The sequence below is a fragment of the Pan paniscus genome, chromosome 16 (assembly GCF_029289425.2).
Source record: "Pan paniscus chromosome 16, NHGRI_mPanPan1-v2.0_pri, whole genome shotgun sequence".
NCBI lineage: Eukaryota > Metazoa > Chordata > Mammalia > Primates > Hominidae > Pan > Pan paniscus.
The window spans coordinates 88,294,201-88,299,134 of NC_073265.2; the positions used below are offsets into that span (position 1 = coordinate 88,294,201).

Here is a 4,934-nt window from a genome sequence, read left to right on the forward strand (position 1 = left end):
TTACATATATTTCATGTGTGTGTTGGGGGAGGGGTGTGGATTAGTTAGGCCAAAGATTTCGGTAATATATTTGGAAGAGATAAATGAAGATAAAGAGATAAATTACCTTTTGAATAATTCCAAAACTAAAAATGCTTCCCTTAATTTTTATTTCTGATTGTCTTATTTCTATCAGAGAAATGTTTCTCATGTGACAAATATAATGCTTTCATATTTACTTCTGCATGCACAACTTTTAATTAAGTATTAATTGATTAATTTTTTAGAGACAGGATCTTGCTGTGTCATCCACTTTGGAGTGCAGTGGTGTAGTCATAGCTCGCTGGGACCTCAAACACCTGGGTTCAAGGGATCCTCCTTTTTCAGCCTCCTGAATAGCTGGAACTACAGGCATAAGCCACCTTGCCCAGCAAATTTATTATTATTATTATTTTTGTAGAGATGGGGGTCTTGCTGTGTTGCCCAGGCTGGTCTCAAACTCCTGGCCTCAAGTGATCCTCCTTCCCCAGCCTCCCAAAGTGCTGGGATTACAGGCGTGAGCCACCACATGCAGTCCGTGTACACTTTCACACCTTTTAATTTCTTTACTCATTAGGTGCATTCTTTAGCAATTATGTGTAAAGTGGAAATGAGCGTGCAAATCGTCGTTTTCTATTGACTTGCACTCCAGAATTGGAAAATTGGAAAACTGTAGGAAACTGGAAAATTGGAAAACTGTAGGATCTAAAACAAATCGCTTCTATGACTTATAATATTCACTTGTAGAACTCACTGGCCTTTGTCAGCTTTCAGAGTATGTGAACACTTTTTGCCATGTAAGTAGTTAGTCCATTGGCAATGGATATATGTAAGTTGGTATCTTCACTGCAAACATTTAGTTAATTGCGTTTATTCTTGAGCCATTCTTGCTCTACCCTTAGGACTTGATTTTCAGTAGCTACAGTGGTTATTCCAGAAGTTGTTAGAATTAAGAGCCAGGAGGAGGTACTGTGTCAGCCACATTTAGACTCCACTGGACACTCACATATTGCACGTGGAGTATCTTAAAGGGGTTGTGTGCTGTGGTCAGGGTGGGAATCATCTCTTTTCTTTCCATGAGACCTCCCCTGTGCATTATTTAAGGGCCTGTCAATTGCCCATTATTCAAGTTTTGTTGTTCTTGGAGGACACTATTGCCTATTTCTTTCCTTGTTTAAAAAATTTCATTTAGGTAGGCTTAGCATAGTTGCAGTAGAATTTAATAAATCCTTTTTTTTTTTTAACAGAATAAATCCTTTTATTACATAAATACCCTTTAATTTGCCTATTTTTAAAATTCTTGTTTCTGTGCTTACCTTGTTGTTAGACAGCCAAGGGGATATGCTGCTCTTTTTAGTGCCAAGGTAAAAAGGTAAAGCTGTATCTTAAATATTTGTATTTCTCTTTGGTCTTGGTGACCCAAAGTGATTTGGGTCATTCTGACATTTAATCAAGTTTAAACGACATGGCTCTTAGAAGTATGTTTACCAGGTAATCTGAGGGCTGGTTACCTGGTAACGCAATTGAGAAATTTCATCAAGACTAATTGATTAATTTATTAAGCACTTATTGTCCAGTTTGCCTTTAATTTTCATTTTTCTAAGTTTCCATTAGCTATCATGGCCTCACTTGTTATTTAATAATGAATGGTTACAAATTGTTTGTGTGTTTTTGTAATTAGAATGTAATAGCAATCGTCTACCAGATGAGCTGACATTGTAATGACATGAAGTCAGTAACAATTATGCCTTACAGGAAAATTAATTATGTAATCCTATCATCCCATACTTTGCCTAAGAGATTCGATTTGGCTGCTGCTAGGCTGCTTAGGCAGGTGACAGCATGGTGGGACACTTCTCATTTTTCTGGTTAGACTACTTAACCATAACGTTCATGGTGCCACCTGAAAAAATAATTTTATCGTTTTAGACTTTTAAAATATTTTTAGGCTTTTTTTTTTTTTTTTTTTTGCTTAAAAAAAGAGTCTGTTCTACTTGGGTATTTTGTTCTCCTTATTTCTTAGTGAACAAAGATATTTGCTCGACTTCTATCCCAGAAGGACCATCCTTTCTTCTTCCTTTTCCTTACCTCTAAGGGATATGAAGCTGTGAGAGGGAATTGCATATAGCAATACCATTTTGATTCCAGTGACAGTTCTTACCTTTCTCTTTTGTCATTCTCAACCTCTTACCTGAAGAGTCCATTCCCTCAGTATATAGAGCATCTGGAAGTCTAAGGTGCAGGCAGGACTGAAAGAGCTGAGAAAGGCCTCACATCAGGTGACACTGGGGCACCTGGCTGTGCTCTCTTGTTGGGGGGTCCCTTGGCCTGGGCAGTTTTGCCCTTCTCCCTGTTTCCCTGTGCCCTGAGACTTTGTGGGTCACAGGCAAGGGGGCTGGCCTCCCTGATCAAGGGCCCTTGGCCTAGGAGGGCCCCTGGTTTATCTAGTCCAGCTTCTCGTCGTCCAGGTGCAAAACTGATGCTCTGAGATGTTTAGGGATTTGTCCAAGGGCAGAGTTGGAACCACAGTCCAAATCTTCTGAGCCTAGTATGGTATTCTGTCATCCTTGGTTTCATTTTGTTCTGTTCATAAAAATTGCCCAAAACTGCTGGGCAAAGTGGCTCATGCCTGTAATCCCAGCTCCTCAGGAGGCTGTCGAGGGAGGATTGCTTGAGGCCAGGAGTTCAAGCCTAGCCTGGGCAACATTGGGAGACCCTGTCTCTTAAAGAAAATAATTGCCTAAAACTATTCAGGGTTAAAAATTTGTCTCTAAGCTTAAGAATTTGGAAAAACTCAGAAAAGTAGCCACCTATAACTCCAGCATTCTGAGAACAGTTAAGTGTATTTTCTTCTAGTTTTTTGTTTGTTTTTGAGATGGGATCTTACTGTCACCCAGGTTGGAGTGCAATGGCGTGATCACTACTCACTGCAGCCTCTACCTACTCAGGCTCAGGTGATCCTCTTCACCTCAGCCTCCTGAGTAGCTGGGACTACAGGTGTACACCACCATGGCCAGCTAATTTTTGTGTTTTTTTTTGTAGAGACAGGGTTTCATCATGTTGCCCAGGCTCATCTCAAACTCCTGGCCTCAAGTGATCCACCAACCTCGGCCTCCCAAAGTGCTGGGATTACAGGCGTGAGCCATCATGCCCGGCCTTCTTCTAGATGTTTAAAACAAACACATTTTAGTGTAGTTGAGCCTCTGATCGTTACATGTTTATTTCCTAGCATTTAAAAGCCTTTCAGTGACATATGCTCCTTATTAGCTTAATTTTTTCTTTTAAGAGCCGTGTTCTTGCTCTGTCACCCAGGCTGGGGTGCAGTGGTACCATCGTAACTCACTGAAGCCTTGAGCTCCTGGCTTAAGTGCTCTTCCCACCTTAACCTTCTGATTAACTAGGATTACAGGTGTGCATCACTACGCCCAGCTAATTTCTAAAAAAAAAAAAGTTTTTTGTAGAAGTGATGCCTCGCCGTGTTGCCCAGGTGTGTCTGTCTTGAATGTCTGGCTTCAAGCGATCCTCTCCCCTCAACTCTCAAAAGGCTGTAACCCTGATTTTAATGGTAGTGTAAAGTGACATGCGATGAAGGAACCATAACGTTCTTAAAGTTTCCCCAATGTTGGGCATTTGCATTGGTCCCAGTTTTTTATAATTATAAGTAAAGAAGGCTGCAGCAAACTCTGTTGTACCTTAGTCTTTGTCCTTTATTTCAAATTATCTCCCTACAGTACATCCCTTGAAATAGGATTTCTGTGGAAAGGTATCAGTTTAAAGCTCTTGACCCATATGGCCAAGTTGCTTTCCTAACAGCTTACCTGTTGAGACTCGGACCCATGCTTCTAAAGCCTATTTGTGAAATGTTCACATTGTCTTTGGGAGAAACTCCCCACGAATAAGAAAAATAAGGGAAGAACAAATAACATAATTGTTTGGATATATGATGTGGTTTGTGTGGACGTCTCCCACCCTTTCCCTTCCCCAGCCCAAGTCAGTCTTCTGTATAAACAACTTACATAATACAGACTCTTCACTGTTTGTATTATACATGTATTTTGTGAGTCTGTGTCAGTATTTGTTTACACGGGAATTAGGGCATCAGGCTGTCTTCCTAGGGTTCCTCTGTGCAGACTTGTAGACAGTATTGGTTCTTTGCGTGCTGAGTTGAGGTGGCCCCAGACCTTTTAGACAGTTGCTCAGATACCTGGCAGTTGCTCATTTATCCTTCCAGACCTTCCTGCCTCTATATTAGCCAATGACAAGCAGACGCTTTCCACAAAACATTCGTGTGTAAACTGTTGACATTTACGACTGTTTTCTGAGCCCACACCGGGTCATTTTTCTATAAAATCAGAACTGTGAGAGCTCAGGGCATGTGGCCATCCTGGATAATGGGTCCTGCTGTCTGGGGAGTCGTTTTCATCAAAATTCACTTTTAAAGAATAGAGTGTTTATTAACGAAAATATGTGAGCCTTGGATGGGCACTGTGGCTCCCGCCTGTAATCCCAGCACTTTGGGAGGCCGAGGCGGGTGGATCACAAGGCCAGGAGATCGAGACCATCCTAACGCGGTGAAACCCCGTCTCTACTAAAAATACAAAAAAAAAAGTTAGCTGGGCGTGGTGGCGGGCACCTGTAATCCCAGCTACTCTGGACGCTGAGGCAGGAGAATGGCATGAACCCGGGAGGCGGAGCTTGCAGTGAGCGGAGATTGTGCCACTTGCACTCCAGCCTGGGCGACAGAGCGAGACTCCGTCTCAAAGAAAAAAAAAAGAAAGTATGTGAGCCTTCTCCCCCAAATGTACCTGAGATGTGAATAATATGGCTCAAACTAATGATGTGTGTAATATTAAATTGACTTTATTATTAAGTGATACATAATTCAATTTTAGTTAAAATGCATTATTTCAATCAAT

At 41.3% G+C, this 4,934-nt stretch overlaps 1 protein-coding gene across 3 annotated transcripts in view; it reads left to right on the top strand.

Annotated features, from left to right (window-relative positions):
- IGF1R (insulin like growth factor 1 receptor) overlaps window positions 1–4,934 on the top strand; it is a 314,682-nt gene that overhangs the window by 98,376 nt on the left and 211,372 nt on the right. The gene's annotated exons all lie outside the window — the stretch shown is intronic.